Genomic DNA, 20,464 nt, shown 5'->3' on the forward strand with positions numbered 1-20,464 from the left:
GAAACAGTGTTAGTATTATTACTTCATGGAAGCTCAAAAAGGCTGACTAAAGAAATATTAGTATTATGCAATCGCCAGATTACTCAAAATTTTTGAAGCAACTTGGGATTTTTTTTTGTAGACACAAATTCAGTATCCCATGACCTGAGAGCGAAATTATCCTGTTCCTTACAAACCTAAAAATTTTGAGATCTTACTTTTGTTTTGAATGATTTTTTCCGCTTTTTAGAATGCTCTATATGGGAAACTTCTAAGACCCTCTGCTGCCTAGCAACTGTAAGGTCAGTTATATGCCTATCAACTCTTCTATGTTTGTCCTGGTAATGAAATTACCCTATTCTGCTTGTTGGTTTTTACTATTAGTAACGGACGAAGAAAAATTACAATTTCAAAAATTAAAATATATCTTTAACTTTGGAATGTTTTTTTCTTGGAATTAGTTGTGAGAATTTTAGGGAAATTTTGGCTTAGTGACATGTGACCATAATCATTTTATAAATGGTTTTATCTTCCATTCTAGATTCCTCCATTCATATGCTCCCTCTTCACCTGAATCTGTTCAAAGTATTCCACTTAACTCCCTCCTATGAAATTCTAGTTTTCTCTCTATTATATCTCTTTGAATTCTTCTTACCCTATTCGAGGAAGCCCTTGATTTCCCTTGGTCCTTTAGAAGAACAAAAAGAAAGATTTTGGTTATTTACCATTCTTCGTTCGTAAAACTTGACTTATTCGTCTTAACCCTTACTTCAAAATAGGCCTAAAAAGTGGAATATAACATTTTTGGTGTGGTTTCTTGTTTGATTTGTAGTTATTCAAACGAGTTCCTCAAACCACCTTTAGACAATTCCTCTGAAAAGCATTTTGCATATCTTCCTCAGTCTTTCAAAGCATCCACATTTCAAGGATATACTGCATTTTTATCATTATTGTGACTTTCAGTATCCTAATAGTAGTTTGAGGACTTATCTTCCAAATTTTTTCCCAAAAAAATGTCCATTTCTTGGCTATTCTACTTTTTACCTGTTTACTGTAGCCATCATCTTCTACAATGCTTTGTGAATAAGTGAAGTTGTCCAGATTTTCATTTAGGATGTATGCTTGAGGCGAAACTTTATTTAAAAGAATTCATTTTACATAGCTGTCATATATGCATTCATCACACATACATGATACATACCGTAGATAAATACATCAATCGATAAATCATAGAACTGTCATGCATATATAGCCCATACATACAAATATATATATATATACATATATATATATATATATATATATATATATATATATATATATATATATATATATATATATATATATATATATAAATATATATATCTTCTATATATATAAAAATAAGTTGTCTGTCTGTGTGTCTGTCTGTGGATCAGGTGACGTCATGTTTCTGTGTTGACTGACGTCATGAAATTAGTTATGGTCATTTTTGCTTTGACGGTGACGTCATTCAAGATATTTAAGACATATGTTCACGTAGAAATCTATTAATGTTTAAGTTTACAATGACTGATGAACTTACCATGGCAAAAGCCGATGAAGATGCTCAAAGAGTCTATGCCAAAAAACTTGCTGCTGATAGAGAAAGTCAGAAAAGAAAGCGTGCCGAGGAACTACCAGAGCAACGCGAAAGCAGACTTGCTGCTAAAAGAGAAAGTGAAAAAAGAAGGCGTGCCGAGGAATCAAAAGAACAGCAAGTAAACAGGCTTGAGGCTGATAGAGAAAGAAAGAACAGAAAGCGTTCCGAGGAATCAAAAGAACAGCAAGGAAACAGGCTTGAGGCTGATAGAGAAAGAAAGAACAGAAAGCTTGCCGAGGAACTACCAGAGCAACGCGGAAGCAGACTTGCTGCTAAAAGAGAAAGTGAAAAAAGAAGGTGTGCCGAGGAATTACAAGAACAGCAAGAAATCAGGCTTGCTGCTGATAGAGAAAGTAAGAAAAGAAAGCGTGCCAAGGAATCACAAGAACAGCAAGAAATCAGGCTTGCTGCTGATAGAGAAAGTAAGAAAAGAAAGCGTGCCGAGGAATCAGAGCAACCTGAAAGTTATCGCCTGGCATTCAGGTACAACCCAGTCGATGACTATAGCTTGAGTAGATGTGTTCAAATCGGGACAATGTCTAAAATTTGTCCCTATTGCAAGGCCTTGAAATTCAATGGTGAAACAATGGGAATGTGTTGCGCCTCAGGAAAAGTTAAACTTCCTCTATTGGCTGCACCACCAGAGCCATTGAAGACTTTCCTTACTGGAACTACGTCAGAATCTAAGCGTTTTTTGTCAAAAATCAGAAAATACAACTCATGTTTCCAAATGACGTCGTTTGGAGCCCAAATCGAAAATCCAGATCAATTTATGTCTACTTTCAAAGTAAAAGGGCAAACTTATCATAGAGCAGGGTCCCTTCTACCATTCTCAGGCGAGAATCATAAATATTTACAATTGTACTTCATCAGTGATAGAAATTCTGAATTGAATGCACGTTGCGAAATTTCTCCCAACGTTGAAAGGACAATCGTTTCCCAATTGCAACATCTTTTCCACGAAAATAATAATTTAGTGCGTCTGTTCAAAAAAGCCATCGATTTGATGCCTACTGATACGCATAAAATTGTTATTTCCGCTGACAAAACGCCTCCTGGCCAACATGTGCGTAGATACAATGCTCCAACTATCGACGAAGTGGCAATCGTTATGGTCGGTGATCAGTTTTTACCTCGAGATATTATTCTTCATAAGCGAAACGCTCAGTTGTTAAGAATTGCTGAAACTCATCGATGCTACGATGCCCTACAATATCCTATCATTTTTTGGGATGGAGCCGACGGCTATCACTTTAATATTAAATTGATGAATCCAGCCACTAACAAAGAAATGAATAAGAAATGCAGTGCAATGCATTATTATTCCTATAGACTAATGATTCGGCAGGATGAAGAAAATTATATTTTAAAATGCCGTGAATTGTTTCACCAATTCGTCGTTGATATGTATGCTAAAATTGAATCAGAACGTTTGCTATATATCCGCCTGAATCAGACCAAGCTCCGCTCTGAACAATACATTCATTTGCGAGATGCAGTTATAAATGACGGTAATACCACAAACGTTGGAAGATTAACAATTTTATCTTCGTCATATGCTGGCAGTCCCCGTCATATGCATGAATATGCTCAAGATGCTATTGCGCATGTTCGTCTCTATGGTCGTCCAGATTTATTTATTACATTTACATGTAATCAATCTTGGGACGAGATACTGCAGCTTTTACTTCAAGGACAATCGGCGGTTCGTAGGCATGACATTACGGCCCGTGTCTTCCGGCAAAAGTTGAAATCACTGATAAACTACATTGTAAAACTTGAAGTGTTTGGGTCAGTGCGATGCTGGATGTACTCAGTGGAATGGCAAAAACGAGGTTTGCCACACGCACATATACTAATCTGGCTACATAAAAAAATTACTTCGAACGAAATTGATGATGTGATTACCGCTGAAATACCTGATAAAAATGTCGATAAGGGGTTACATGATATTATTGTAAAAAATATGATACATGGACCTTGCGGTGCACTGAACGAAAATTCACCATGCATGGCCAAAGGAAGGTGCACAAAGCAATATCCTCGACTTTTAGTATCAAACACAATTACTGGCAATGATGGTTACCCACAATATAGAAGAAGATCTACTGAAGATGGCGGTAAAACAGCAATAATAAAGAAGCGTAACGGTACCACCATCGAAGTAGATAACCAGTGGGTTGTTCCATATTCCCCATTATTATCAAAAACATTTAATGCATACATGGACCTTGCGGTGCACTGAACGAAAATTCACCATGCATGGCCAAAGGAAGGTGCACAAAGCAATATCCTCGACTTTTAGTATCAAACACAATTACTGGCAATGATGGTTACCCACAATATAGAAGAAGATCTACTGAAGATAGCGGTAAAACAGCAACAATAAAGAAGCGTAACGGTACCACCATCGAAGTAGATAACCAGTGGGTCGTTCCATATTCCCCATTATTATCAAAAACATTTAATGCACACATAAATGTTGAATACTGTAACTCCGTAAAGGCAATCAAATACATATGTAAATACGTCAACAAAGGCAGTGACATGGCAGTTTTTGGCTTGCAGCCCGAAATCAAAGATTTCGATGAAATCGTACAATATCAGGCTGGAAGATACATAAGCAGTAATGAAGCTGTTTGGCGAATTCTTTCATTTCCGATACATGAACGTAGTCCAGCTGTTGTTCACTTAGCGGTACATTTACAGAATGGTCAACGTGTTTATTTCACGGAAACCAACGTGCAACAAAGAGTCCTGAATCCACCGGATACAACATTAACAGCTTTTTTTCGCTTTGCAAAAATGATTCTTTTGCAAAAAAACTGCTGTATACTGAAGTGCCTTCGTATTACACGTGGAATACTAAAAATAAAGTATTTGAACGTCGAAAACAGGGTAAGTCAGTCGCCGGCCAACCTACCATCTTCAAAGATACCACGATAGGAAGACTCTACACCGTTCAACCCAATCAACATGAATGCTTCTTTCTACGCCTGCTTTTGGTGAATGTACCCGGTCCGACATCCGTTGAGTATTTGAGGACTGTAAATGGTACTATACATGACACTTACCGTAGTGCATGCCAAGCTCTGAATTTATTGGAGAATGACCAACACTGGGATAACTGCATCAATGACGCGTGCGAAACGTCAACCCCAAGTCAAATTCGTGCATTGTTTGGCATCATTTTAACAACTTGCTCTCCATCAGCTCCTACAGAGTTATGGGAAAAATATAAGTCAAAAATGTCCGAAGATATACTCCATCGAAAACAGTTAGAGACGTCAGATATGACTTTTGATTTTACATCAGAAATTTATAACTACACTTTAGTTGTTATAGAAGATTTGTGCGTACGTATGGCAAACAAACCTCTTCAGGATTTAGGAATGCCTTCACCTAACCGTATCGCTGCTGTTTCGACATGTGTAGAATTGGATCGTGAACAAAATTACAGTACGAGTGATCTATTGTCGTATGTACAAAATAACATTTCCAAGTTAACGTCGGAACAAAAAGACATTTATGATACGATAATGCATTTTGTCGATAACAACGTTGGAGAAATTTTCTTTTTGGATGCGCCAGGAGGTACTGGTAAAACGTTTGTTCTGGCATCAATTCGATCAAAAAATGATATAGCATTTGCAATTGCGTCGTCCGGAATAGCCGCAACATTGCTGCCTGGTGCAACTAATAAAGGAAACTATGGTATGGAGATGCGTCCTCAATGTTTGACATCAAAGTTGACACTCTTGCTTCGATGACATGGTTTTGAAAAACAGTTAGTGCTGTACACTTGTGAAGTTTGAAAGTATATCTTGGGTAGTCTCGTCTAAAATTTGAGTATTTTTCATTCTTTTGACGGAAGTAAACTTTTTAAACTTTTCATTGTGCTCAAATGCTGATGTAGCCTATTTTTTCTCCGTTGACAATGAGACGCTAATATCGAGATTTAGCTAGCCCTAATTTGAGCCACTCATGTTTCTCACGGAATTTCCTGGTTGGCTGAAAAACTATGAAAAGTTCTGATTGGCTTGGTGCAAGTAAAATCTTAGTGTGAATAGGTTTAATAATAAGTAATTAGGAATTCCATAATTACATAATTGCGTAATTCAATGCAGGTTTAGAAACAATAGGTGAATAAAGTTTAATATTAGCTTTAAAAGACAAGAACCTGAGAAAATTTTATTAATTAACAAAAGAGAGAAAAACCACCTAAAAGTATCAATTGATCTCGGTGAAAATCAATACATCAGATTGAGCATATCAGAGAACCCTACTGTAAAGATTTTAAGCTCTTATATACAAGTTGAAGGATTTTGCGGTTATTTTCCAAAAGAAAGATCATGGATGCGTGTTTCATGTTTTTGTTATGTTTTTCCCAGGGGTGACTGCATTTAACCAATGTGCCTAGGATATCGGGAGAGGACTCATTACATCGAAAATCAAATGTTCTAGCGTTTAGAGTGACCAATAGGTTGAAGGATAGCTGGCCCCCCCCTTCCACGTCCTCTCTACTCCAAAGTTGTTCGGTATAAATATTGTTATAGCATTTTATCTATCATAGTTGAAAGGTTGAGTAACTATCCCTTTGGGGATAGTATGACAACTTCCCCACCCCTACAGTCCCTATAGAAACGGCTTTAAGTTACAAAACTTACCCATTGTTTAATATTTTTCAACTATGATGGTATTGTCTGGAGGGATTCTTACAGAGAAGTTTTCATTGAGTGGAGGCAATTCATGAATGTTTCTTTAATCGTTGTTTGTTTGAAAAACGATTAGGAATAAACAAAAACAAATTACTTTAACTGAAAGTAAGGAACAACATTAAAAATCAAAACGAAAAGAAATCATTCCGTATATGAAGTGGTTGATCTCCTGCTCAATACCTTGCTTTTTACGCTAAAGTTTGACTGTTTTTGTCCCAATTCCATAGGAACAACTCCTGAAACTCAAGGGCTGTTTGATTTGAATTAGGAAGACTTTCTAAAAGTGCCAAAAAACGTTCTTGTGACGAGCACGGTCTTGAGGAAGAGGGCAACGCCTTTATTTACGAAAGAATTTCTGTTTGCTTTGAGTTTTGATGTTGCTCCTTTCAGTAAAAAAAAAAATTATTATGAAAGAGTAATGGCTGTTTAAGAAACAGGCGACATAAATATATAAAATTATTGATAAAATCTTGGTCGGGTATTCTTTTAAGCTGTTTTTATCTGACCACCTAAAAAATTTGAGAGACTTTTAAAAGAGTTAAAAAAAACTTTTTTTACCATTAAAGATTTCTTTTCAGTCAACATTGTGGTGCAATTTATTTTGGTCATGTTTGGCCTTGGGACAGAACGCCGAAGCTCACTCTGCCCTCGTGTTGAATCCTGACAAATCTCAAATAAGTGACCTTCTATGCTCATTTCTATTTGACCTACTAGAACGAGGCAATGCCAAAGAGCTGCTAAACTACTCTTACAGTGGAATGGAAAGCTGCATATTTGAGTATATGCTTTCACTTGCTAGATCATTAACTATTGGTGAAGCAAAGGACTATTATAACTTTCTTTACTCTTTGAATATTACGAAGAATAACCCTTAACAAGGTAAGCTTGAGCTTAAGATCCACGATGAGACTTGAGAACTAATCTTTAACCCCCCAACCCACCCCTCCATATACAACCACGTTGGGCTTGAAGAAAGAACTGAAACTTTTGCGCTGGTCAAGTCTCATGATCATAGAAACTTGGTAAGGGGCTCATTCGATCGGACATTCAACGTTCTAACACCTTATATGTAGGACGAAAGTAATGCGAGAGCAACCAGCCTTCCTCACTTACCCTTTTGTGCTACCCCTCCTTCTGGAGGCCCAATGATATTGAATCTAAGTTCACAAATATTATTTTTTGTTCAGAAACTCTAGAATGTTCAGAGCGTTGTCAGGCTATCAAAATAGTATATCTGCACTATCTTAAAAAAGGCTAGGGAGATCAAGTTACAACTTCCATGGAGTTTCTTTTTTTTGGGTGGGGGAGGTATTAGGTCTTCCAATTTAAACTTTGGGGAGCGAACAGCGAAGGATTAATTAGGTTTTGCCTAGAATTTACTAAATTTTGGTAATCTAAGTCCTTGTGAGATTCGAAAGTATTTACAGTGAAGTAGTAATATAAAGTGGAAGAAATTAAGTTTACCTAGGTCATTGTATATAAGTTTATACAGTATAATCAAACTCAGTATTTTTTTTAGCTACTACATTATCGGCGCTTACAGACAGTTCTTTCTCTTCCCATTTAATCTGCCATCAGCGGTCCAGTGTACATTGCCCTGGAACACGTATTTTGGCAGAAACGTTCTCAAAATGCCTTTGAAACCAACTTGTGACTTCGAAACCAACTTTGAAATCAACTTATAATTTCTAAAATCATCTAATAATAACATTACACTACTAATAACCGATTTCTGTATATTATATGTATTAGAATAAATTAATTTAAAATTATATTCTTTAAAAGTTATTGTTACAAAGGTGAAGCCAAATTTTGTGTTCAAGAGAAATCTGACTTGCCTACTCGTGAAAAAAATCTAACGTCGCTTAAATTTCTTCTTATTTCAAGGTTCTCCGGGGCACTTGCACCTCGAGCCGTTTTTGTCTAACGGTTGAGATAGGGAATGATTTTACTGTCTAAATTTGTATACCAGGGTTAACAAAAGGGGGTACAGGTAATCTCAAGATCGGTTCGGGAAATTGAGTCGAAACTTTGGGAGGTTCTGTGGAGTCAAATAAATCTCAAATTTTGACTTGATGAAGGGGGCAGAGGTAAATCTAAAAACACTATGCGTATTTAACCTGTAACAACAACTGTATTTGCAATATCTTGAGACCAGCTTTAGAAATGTAGCTCCAATTTCAGGTAGTGAAGGGAGGAGACTTCAAATTTTGTGCAGGAGGAGGGAGTGGCTAAATTTATGGTTTCCAAAGCATCTCATGGCCTTTGCACTAGAATCTTCATTGGGAATTACAACTTTGTAGCGAGGTAAATCCAAAGACACTATTGGGTACGAAGCTATGAACTTATCGTATGAGCAATATTTCTGAAATGGCCTGAGATATCATGTTAAAGCTTTCAGGGAATTTTATATGGACCAAGTTAGCCTGAAATTTATACTTATTGAGAAGGAGCAGGGGGAGAAGGGATTTTTTCGATTCACCTAGCTTTTTTGCACTATAACCCTTTCTGAGACTCGTGATCTATTCATGGTTAACTAGCATTGTACTAAACCAAGACAAACTATGTATTGCTGCCTGATGAAAATATCGTATCTGCTTTATCCTTAGGATGGCTTTTGGGATCAAGCTGAAAATTTTGAAGGAATGTAAGGGAAAGGATTTAAAGATCTGGTGTCGAATCTATTTAAAATTTTAGCTCTATTAGCCCCTATTGGACTAAAATCTATTTGCAGTGAAGCTGTTTTTAGAACAAGAGAAACCATGTTAACCGTTTTATTAACGTGCCGCATCTGTAATATCTCCAGAACAGTTTGGGAATTGAGTTAAATTTTCAATGGGATTTGTAGGACCAAGTAAACCTTGAATCTTGGACAGAGGTAGATATAAAGAAAATACGTTTTCTTGTTATCAAACTGGTAAATCTGAAATATTGGGAACGACAGGTGAGGATTGAGCTGAAACTTTGGAGCATTAGGGGGGGGGGAGGAGGCAAGAAGTCTTCATGTTTTGTGTTTATACAGATGTAATGCAAAAAATGTATGCCTCCTTTCTACTTAAAACATTTGAATAGTTTGCCTAAATTGAAATTTGAATCTGTTTACGTGAAGTAGTTAGATGAATTAAAATAACTCTTATGGACAGAAATAAACATTAAAACTCGAGAGTGGCCTCAAAATTATTTCGTAAGACCCTTATTTTTATGTAACCTAGCTACTTCACTTTGAGTGGTTTTGATTGTTCCCGGCCAAAAAGGCTAAATAATTTGAGATACACAAAAAGACTAAGTCATATTCTTTCTTCTATGCAATAAGCTTTGAAATGACATTCGCAACTTTCTTCGCCAGGTAGGTTCTTGCAATGAAAATAGATTCGAAACTAATGTTGGATGCATTAGTCTGTGACCTCCAAAATTGTGTTCGCCTCAGATAGGTATACAACTTCCACGGCTAGATAGACTTGAATGAAAGCTGAGTATTTTGAATATTGGTTTCATCTACATGTTACGCCTGAAACTATGTCAACAAGTTTTTTTTTTCTCTGACTGTCTTGTTTTTCTTACATGACATGCAGCTAAAACGAAGTGAATTAAAAAAAAACAACGAAGGGTAATTAAGACACGGCTATATTAAGAAAAAAAATGTTCGATCGATTTGTGACGCCCAAAATAGGCCCAAATATGGTCTATCCCCCATCAGTTAATAACGTACTGATGAAGGATGCTGGGACATACAAACCTAAGAAAAAATAAATTATTTTTAAGAAAAGTGGGTGGTATTAATTCGTGAAATGGTTCAAAAATAGATTAGACAACCTTTTTCTCCGATTGGTCTGAAATTTTCACAGCAACTAGAATATTCAGATTAACCTTAACGAGAACAATGAATTTCGGAAGAAAAACGTGGTTTTATCCACTATTAGCCAGAAAAATTGGATTTTTTTGTGCCAATCTGATTTCAGTTGTCAAGCCTTGTGAACACCTCAATTAAAACTTCAGGACGAAGAGAGCCTCAATTGAGGAAGTAAATCGGGTTGGATTGATTTTTGACGTCCTTTTATCATTAATACTATATTTTTATTACAGACAAGTATCTTTTCGATAATGACAGAGACCTGTAATTTTAAAGAAAAAAATCCATAACAAAGTAGATCATTAAATGACTATTTAAATGAAACGGTGGATTAAAATACGCGTTTATTTAAAGGTGGCCACAAGATGAAGGTTAGGATGGCTTACGAACCGTAGGACAAAAATCACGCAGATTTTCTTTTGGTATGATAATAAGGCCTCTCCATGTACCCCCATGATTCCGAACATGGGGCGCAGGCCCTACCGATTAAACATGGTAATATTTTGGTGGGTTATGGGCATAACGTGCATCCTTTGGTCGACCATACTTTAGAGCCGTATAAAAGCTAGATAAATGACGTCACACTCATGTAAAAGGTGTATAAGGTGTTGTATTTAGACACTATTTTTCAATAAGTATAAAATATGCCTGCAGGAAGCTCGAAAAAAGATACCCCAAACTAATGGCCTTTGAAGCTTACTTGAAGCATACTCTCTTCAGGTGTATGCTTCAGGTAAAATTTTTACTTGCAAAATTTAAATATTATGAGGAGGGCATCATGATCATAGAAATGCCTTGGTATGGCATTGCCCAAAATTAAATGAGACTGATCTATCTAAAATATGCTAGTAAATCCATTATCACAGATGTGTTATACAAAGCTACTGTTGATCGAAAACTATGACTGAAATGTCAAATTTTGTCTAACATTTAAATTACAATCCAATATTTTGATTCTTAAGCAGAAAATCTGAAAATTTTTCAAATATTCTTAATGTTAACCAACGATAAAACTATGTTGATTAAAAGCGAACGAATTTAAACTTAAAGATGTTTTTTTTTTTTAAAGAGCAGTTTATCAAAGAAAAGTAGAGAGCCATATTAAATTACAAGACGAGTAAACGCAAGCAGACGAGACGAGCAAAAATAAAGGACTGTAATAATTGAAACTGGTGACTATTACCATCAATGAATAAATGAAACTTAATTTTAACATAAATTAAAATTAATAATGACATCTAACGTCAAGATAACAGTTACTGCTATAGATGAATTAACACATCCTAAAACTAGCAGAAATCAAAATGAATAATCAAGTCAAACTTGAAACGACCAGAAATTTAAAAGAGTCTTGCTTCCACCCTAAATCTTTTAAAGGCCATTTACGCTTTATTGAAAACCAAATATAATAACATGTTGAACAGTTGTAACACAGAAAAATCAAGAATTTCTGGAATTTCAGGAATTAGTGCAACCTTCTATCCAACAATAAGTTCGCTTCTATTAGTTCTTTTCAGTCATTTTGATTATTATGGTAATCTGATTGTTTCTTATTTTTTTTTTTATTTCTGGAAAAATAAAGCCATACTGTGCAAAATATATGTCGTTTTCAATAAAACACAAACGACACCCAAACTGTTTTTAGGATTTGAGAAGGATGATTGGTTTTATCACTTTTATTTTCAAACCATGATTAATCTTCTGCCATACATTTTTATTGTTGTGTTGCTGTCGATTGTTGGAAAAATAAATGACACACAGTTTGAAATACATATCGAAACCACTAAACTTTTATGCTTAGATCATACATATCAGCTTCAGATCCTTTATATCAGCTTCTTTATATAAGTTTCAGATTATCATTGATCATTATATCCGCTTCAGATTTTATCACCTTCAAGGATTTTATCTACTTAATATCATTTTTTTATATTTACCGTAATTTTCACTTTTGGCCTTCTGTGCTTATTGTATTTTATATATCACATCTTCCATGGTTTATAGAAGGAATTCTTAAAATTCTAAGACAATGGGTAAAAAAAAGTGTCAAACAGATTGGGCCATACATAAAATGCTTCCAATCTAACTGTTGTGGAAGAGTTACATGGACCTGATTGCGTATGGTCTAATTGTAGGCCAGGTAAATGAAATAGATAATAAATTCTCTTAAGTTTTGAGTCAGTAAATTATCTGTGCTGATTCAAAAGGTGTTAGTGAAATTTTTCTTCGCCGCTTGGATTTACAACTTGTACCCTCAAACCAAGCCAAAACAACCGATTAGTTTAATCAGCTTCTCTCATATGTTGGTTCTCAACTTGTTTTCAACAAGTTGTGTATCAACTTGCTTTTTTCCAAAATGTCCTCTCTTCTCACTCACATTGTTAGTTAGGAAATAGAGCTTTTACTTTCAAAATCAGTTCTGTTGTATCTTCTATGCATCAAAAACAAAAACCTTTTTTGTGTATAATCACCTATTTCTTAATAATAGTTACTTGAATTACTGTAACCAATATTCTTGCCGTAATCTCCAATCGTTGAACAAGTTTATGAGATCTGGAGTTCTGCTCCTTTTCTAAAGGATTTAAAGACGGTATATCTATACGTTACTAACAGCTTGCTTTGACATGGTTCACACCTCAAATCGTTGAGTTGAAAAACCCGACTTTTCGACCTTATGATTTTACATTGCTATCCAATTTTCTTATAATTTTCCTACTCTAGTATATATTATTTATTTTTTCTTTTACCTTTTTATCTAAAAAATGAGAGTATTATTGCAGTATATTTTATTATTATTGCTCTGCTTGCATAAATGTATACATTATTTATAAAAGTGTTTATTTTTATTAATTCTTATATTTTAAAAATATATATTTATCTTCGTTTTTGCTATGTTTTATGTCTTTTATTACTAGTTCTTACATTTTATTGGAGATATTTGTATATTGATAATTGTTATTTTCTTATAGCTTCTAATGTTATGTATGAACAAGCATATCGACTTAAAACAGAGACTGAAGCCAATAGTCGTAGCCTCAGTCAAAGAGTGCAGTGCTTATTGTTCACGAAGACTTGCTTGGAGTTGGTACATGCCTCAAATGCTTGGGTTGAAAGACCAGACCTCAGAAAAGGCATTTTGGGTCATGAGAGGAATGTCGAGGTATAATCATTGCTTTCTTTTCTCTTGTGTTTGGTCCTTGACATCTCATAAGTTTTGACAAGTTTGATAACACTTTTTGATTTATTTTGATTTTTTTTAAGTAGAGTGTTTTTAACTTTTTTTTTTGGGATGACCGTAGGGGGAGAGTGATTGAAATCTATGAAGTTTTTATGCCATCCTATTTCAACTTTGAAAAATAACCCTTAACACAAAAAATTAATATTAACGAACTTTGCTATTATATCTGATATGTTTAGTTTAATTGACGTGGTCTTTTAATTTTTTATCGTTTACTCCCTCCCCCAGCACTGTTCCCGAAAGAATTCCTGCGGAAATAAGTCTGGTGCAGCTTTCATCGCACAAAAAGTATATAACTGTCGATCGAATGTGTGTGTGTGTGTGTGTCCTTGTGCGTTAGATTGTGCCTATGCTTGCGTATCAATATTTGAACTTGTATGGTATGTGTTTTCATACTCCACGTCTAATCCTGATTAGTAAATAAGAAGACGAATCCTCGTTTCTATCATAAAATTTCTTCGAAAAGAAGCATTTCAGAACCGGAGTCTAAAGGCCCATACCCCATTGCACATGCCCCCATCAACATGCAACAATTAAAGTAAACGGCTTGCACATGAATAAGTAAACTATCAAGAGAAAAGGGTGGAATATTGAGGAACTATTCACTCTCAGAAATCCTGTACACTGGATTGCGCATGCCAAGCGTGGTGGAACTGTTCGAACTGTACTAAGAGTGGTGGAATTGTGCCAAGCGTGGCGAAATTCTGCCAGGCGTGAGGAAACTATGTCAAGTATGGTGAATGTTTGCTAAAGAACTATGTGACATCAACCATCACAGCCAGATGGGAATGTACGTTACACACTTATTGAGTTAAATAATTAAAAATTAACCAGCCAGTTTAAAACTTGAGATGAACAAGAAAAAAGTCCTATAATAATCCAAATTTAAACGATCAGAAATTACTGTCAAAGAATAATTGAATTCGAAAATAAACCGAAATGAAGATAAAAATCACATCAAAACTAAAAGTAACGGTACTTATATATATGAATAATTAAATTTTGTTGATCAGTCCAAAGTCGATAATAAATCCCGCCTTGGAATAAAAACTGCTGAGGAAGAGAGCCATTGAATTCCTACGATGCTTTCTCCCTCTCAAAATTCAAGGTTGAATCGTCTTCTTGGAGCTGAGAAAGTGCTCCAGATATGGTTTCTAAAATTAGTCCCTTGTTGTTGGGGTTAGATTGATCTGTGGCAGAAAATGAGGCAGACTAGTGATCTCTGTCTGAGGGATCGTTTGTCTCGAGCTAAAACATCTTGTGGTTTTTTCACTGATGACATATCGCAGGGCTCAGAATCATGCAGAACCACAGTCGGCCCTTATGGAACTCTGGTTCTAAGCTGAGACCACTATGATTTCTTGATGATCTCTGCTTGGCTTGAGCTCTACCTGGACGTTAATCGGAAGCACCTTTTCTTCGAATTTCGTAAAAAAAATTTCCCACAGAATTTTTTGGAGTAATGTGGGGCAGATCCCTGTTTCAGTCAGTACATCAAGGATTATTCTTTTGTTTTTCATAAGCTGTATCGTCAGAAGCCTGACGGAGCATTCTATTTTGCGGCCCTCCGTCGTTACATATTTCAAAGTTTTCCCAGGGATGGTGGTAAACTCTCTTGACCCGGCTTTAATGAGTCGATCAATAAAGGTAGTATTTGACCATCGCAGCGAGCCTTTATAACATATCCTGACTTGGGTTTTGATAGCTTTTCCATCAGATCAGTTGCATATACCCTTTCCCTTTTTGGCTCTTTGGTTTTTCGTTTAGCTCCCCTGCATTCCTCTGTTGCATGTGACGTTGAGTTAGGATGGCAATAGTGACGTTTTGGTCCGCGCTTTTGTAGTTTGCCTTCAGGACATCGCTTCAAGAAATCTCTTTTTATGTTTTCTTTCCTCCTTTCTGTTTAAGGATTTACTTCCGAACAGAAATCCATTTCTTTTTTTTTATTTCTCTGATTTCTGTTTAGGGGTTCAGTTCCGAAAAGAAATTCACTTTTTGTTTTTCGTTCTAGTTTCTGTTTTTGGGTTTACTTCCGAACAGAAATCCACTTTTTTTAAATTCTGATTTCTGTTTATAGTTTAACTCCTAAAGAGAAATCAACTTTTTTTATTTTACTTTTCTGATTTCTGTCTACATATTCAATTCCAAACAGAGATTCACTTTTTATTCTTCGTTCTAATTTCTGTTTTCGGGTTTACTTCCGAACAAAAATCCACTTTTTTTATATTCTGGTTTTTGTTTACCGGTTCAGTTCCAAACAGATATTCACATTTGTTTTTCGTTCATTTGTGGAACAAACAGTCTTGTAGTCGTTGCTAGAAGCCTTCCAGCATTCAGTGGCTAAGTCGACAAAAGCCTAGGTGGAAAACCACAAGAAAGCATTAGGAGAAGCTTTAATGGCTGAGCGAAAGCTGAACGGAGTAACTCTCCACGGAAGGCAAAACCTATACGAAATTTTAGTTAAATTCAAAGGCGGAAAGAGGGTAGTTGATTGCATGATTTGACCCTCATTAATGAAGTGAATTAAAACATTTGAAAATCATTTGATAGTTGCCAGTATTTAGCAAAACGAGAAAACGTGGATTTCGCTGAGTGTTTAGTTGCTTCCAAAGAAATTCATTTTGGAGGGATAAAGCTACAAATTAAAAAAAAAACGTGAATAAACCCCCCCCCCCCTCTATCCCTCAATCACTCACTTTTTCTTTCTCGCTTTCATTCTATTTTTATTCTCTCACGATGAAGAGTTTACAATTGAAGTTTATGAGCTTTCAAACTTGAAAAAGGAATACGATCTTACTGTTGCCCATATTAGCCTACTTCAGTTAATGGAGAGACAAGCTCTGAACCCTAATGTACCGTCCTCAGCCCAAGAAACTGTTGCCCAGTTGGTAAATATGAAGGGCTATGAGCTTGCAATCTCTGTTGCCAGAAGGTAAGCAAAAATATTAAACAAACAATTTTGCTTTAGATCCAGGGGTGGAGTTTTAGATCGATTTGTGCTTTATGCCTTAGGCTTGCGGTTTCTTTCATTTATTTATATACTCTATATTATAAATTATAAAATGATGCATGTTATGATATAGTCTGACGTAAGCCTGCTGGTAGGCTGGTTGATTTGTTTTTAGGTTCTTAGGTTTGAATTTTCGTTTATAGGTTGTTCTGTTATGATTTATTTGCTATTTGCGAACAAATATGTAATTTTACAAGACTCTAAATTCTTTAAAAATGCAAAAACTGGCCAATTAAAGAAAAAGTAGGAGAAGTCGAACATAAAATAATGCTAGTAGTCACCGAAACTAAAAAAGAAAATTTTGTAACAATTTGTACATAGAAAGAATCTGCTTTTCATTTTGATTCCAAATATTAACAATTTATTAAGAATATCTAAAAATATTAGCGTAAAGGAATATGCCTATGTTTTGGAAAAGTGGGAAACCCCTCCCAAAAGGAGGGGTGGCCGAAAACATAACCAGCAAATTCAGTATATCTGACAAAAGCAGCAGAGGTTTCCAGTCTTAATGTATTAAAAGCAGTTTTTCTTATTTTTCGAAAAGAATGGTTACGGAGGCCATCTATCTATCTATATATCTTTTTATCTATATATATTTTTGTCGGAGTGACTTTATTGCCCCAGTGGTTGTAGAATCTCGATTTCTTGTTCGAATAGAAATTCAACGTTCTAGTGTTTTTGTTTTAAATAGCATGCCAGGCCAGGCCAGGATGAGAATTTTAGCCATTTTGTGGTGCAAGGCAATTGCCAAAGAACGCCAAAATACTATCGACTGAAAATTCTGAAAGAAACAAATCGACGTACAGGCAGCTGCCTATAAAACTTATCAGTTTCACAATGTCGCATGAAACTATATTCGTCTCTAAAGATGCAAATTCACTTGACTTACGTGAGGTTTTATAAGTTTGTGTGTAGTGGTGTATAATTTCTTACCGTTTACGATAAATGATGAGTGGGTATTTCTGCACGCGAATTGGTGGGAAGGGGATGGGAGGGGTATCTAAAGCCTCAATAGGTTCATTTTAGCTCCAAATTTTCTAACCTCCTGTGAGTGGTCCTTCAGACGAATACAAAGCAGAAGTTTAATTCCTAAACTTCCTTCGTTTCGAGAATAATTTGGAATAAACGTGTTGTATGGGTGGAATTGGTTGACAGTTCTCTTCTTATTGGAGAAAAATTATACACTTATGCACATATCATATACTTATCTGCACTAAAAGGCGAAGGGCTAAGGGCTTTTAACCTTCCAGACTACAGAAATTCAAAGTTTAGCTCCCAAAAGTACACTGTAAGCCCTCGTTTTCAAACTTCTTGTGGGATGTGTTTCAGTAAATTATTGAGAGGGATGTTTATCTCCCGATCTCAATGAATTTCGAGGAATATATTTTTACTAACTTCTGAGGGATTGGGGGCTGATGGGTGAAAAGTTTCAATTTAAAAATTTGTCACGCCTAAAAGTACTCTTTCCTTGAAACATTGTGGTACAAAGTTTAAACGTTAGTCTAAGGACCGAAGAACTCAAGGGTTCTAACCACCCTGGTGTTTAGGAAGATCCTACGTATGAAATAGAGAATTAACCGAAACTGATTAAACCAATAAATTTTCAACTCGAAGTCCCTTCAGTCCCCTATTCTGTAGTCTGTAGACTAAAGTATCCCGTTATTTTAGAAGCGAATGTTCTAAAAAAAAAACGTTTGTATAATTTTTTTTTTCATATTTGCGTACAATGGAATCTTCTGCTCAAATTTTCAGCTGAGAAAGGCAATTGGCAAACAGAACACATGTGATTCTTTTTTTTTTTTTTTTATTCTAAAAAAAAACTATTTATTCTGCTGACACTATTTTTTTTTATTCTAAAATGCTTTCAGTAAAGCGCTTGTCAAATTATAGTAAGGAGTGAGTGGGACGTTTTTCCTTCATGTATAGGGCAATTTCTTGTCGTTTTAGGTTTTAACGTACTGTTTACAATCATTAAAATAGCTTCCTTCTTTTCTTGTTATAGTTGTTTCATACTTCTATTTTTGCCCTTTCTTTGTCTGTTTTGTTTTCTAGTTTCCAATTATGTTATGAATGTGATTTTGGGGGCTCGGCTTATTCCCTTTCCTTCGCAGGAAATTCCCACCCCCCCCCCCTGTAATGTCCCTCCTGAAAGATCCATCAAAGGTAAAAACTGCGCAGCCAAAAGGAAATTAAGACAAAGAAAAAGTACAAAGAAAAGTATAATTGTGCATCAGCTATTGTGAAGGAAGGACGGTGGGCCATTGTTAAGTTGGGAGGAGGGATGCTAGATGCCTAAAGGATATGTTTCAATGCCCAAATTGGCTATGTATGTATGAGCTTCTGATAAACTGGGACGGGGTATTCGGGGGGCTGGGGGAGGGGAGAATCTTTCATCACCCTTAATTTAGGCTAAGCTTAAATAAGGGTACTGTAGAGAGATATCTCCCTTCTTATTGCAGAAAAATCTCTCTAACCTCTATATTAAAGCTTCATTTAACTAATATAATTTGCTTCGTAATTCATAAAATTGGATGCCGGTGTCCCCCTAAAAATCCCCCCCATAGAAAATTCCCCCATACGCAAAATTGAGCAGGCATAGAGAAAGATCAAAATAAGTACCGCACAATTTCAATCAAATATTCTAAGGGGTATTCAAAGGACCAGATATCAAAATCAATTTTAGGAGAGGGACTGGCTAGTCATCAATCACTTCTGACTTTAAAGAGAGGACTAGAACTCTCAATTTCTGATCAAATGAACATTCTCAGAAGTTTATATATTTACGAGGGGGGTGTTGGGGATGAGAATGGGGCATCCCTCTCCTATATGAAATAAGTTCTGCTCGTTTCGGGTTTAATATTATTTTTACTTTCATAATAAAGGTGTAGACAAATATTTCTAGAAGTCCAAAGATATTATACATCAATTTCCCCCTACACCTCTCCTTCTTTAGAACTAATTATGTATTTATCTGAAGGCTCAGTGAGAGTTAGGATCTTTTTGCATTGAAATCTACCTTTTGAGGCACCTGCCTTTCCCTAACAATAAAATGATCAGAGAACTCTACTCTAGAGGTTTATAGCTCTTTTCTAAAAAAATTAGAGCTTTTTTTTGTGAAAAATATCACTGATATTTATTGTTCGTTATTTCATTTTTTTCCCCTAGGGATGATAATATCAAACCAAGGGTCCTACAAGATCGATATAGGGATTATTCGTATACAATTTTAAGTTTCATTTTAACTAACCCAACAGATGGGAGGGCAAAGAGCCCCCTTCTTATATCCCTAGTTTCCCTAAAGACATCCCAATAAAAATGTGAAACAACTATTTGGTTCATCATATAATGGTCCAATTAATATGCTGAGACGGGGGGGGGGGGCTAGTTACATATGATCTTTTTCTTCTTAAAATGAGTACAAGAACTTCTTTTTTCTTCTAATGAGCTCTGTCTAGGGTTTCTATGACCATCCCTTCCATATGAAGTACCTCTGGTAAAAAAAATATTTATAATGATGCATTGAAGCTTTATGGCCATTTGCTATAGGCAACGACAGACCGTCTCCTACTGATATGGTTTGTTTCCTTCACGTTTTTTCCTCAGAAAATTTTGCCCCTGTCCTAGAACCCCATCTGATATCTGGTCCTTTGCAACGCTTAAGGACGTCTGGTCAAGGTTTCAAGGCTCCTTTTTTTGAATAGTTGAAAATATCAATGAATTTACATCCATGAATGACCTAACCTACACAACGCCTGGGATAAGGACTGAAAATTATGTCAAATGTCGATTCTTTGTAGGTATATTCTTTGAGTGGAAAGGGTGGGGGGGGGTTTAGTCTTAGGAGTTTATTGGAGTCAGTCTTTAGAATCGTTTTTTTTTTTTGGCAAAAAATAATTATTTTGCTATGGAAAGGGGGAGGGGTTAGTGGCCTAAAGTCTTTCCTGACCAATTTTAAACTTACAGTCGTAAGCCCTTGGGCCAAGGGGACTAAGTAAGGTATAAGGAAACTATTTAATGATTGGTTCCTTTGAAACTGGTCCCTCCTCTT

At 35.7% G+C, this 20,464-nt stretch overlaps 1 long non-coding RNA gene across 1 annotated transcript in view; it reads left to right on the plus strand.

Annotated features, from left to right (window-relative positions):
- Positions 1-1,351: 1,351 nt before the first annotated feature.
- Positions 1,352-20,464, plus strand: part of LOC136033186 (uncharacterized) — a 33,418-nt gene continuing 14,305 nt past the window's right edge. The window contains exon 1 of the long non-coding RNA XR_010618878.1: positions 1,352-1,397. This is a non-coding gene — a long non-coding RNA (uncharacterized LOC136033186). The remainder of the gene's footprint in view (positions 1,398-20,464) is intronic.

This window comes from Artemia franciscana, chromosome 11 (assembly GCF_032884065.1).
Source record: "Artemia franciscana chromosome 11, ASM3288406v1, whole genome shotgun sequence".
NCBI lineage: Eukaryota > Metazoa > Arthropoda > Branchiopoda > Anostraca > Artemiidae > Artemia > Artemia franciscana.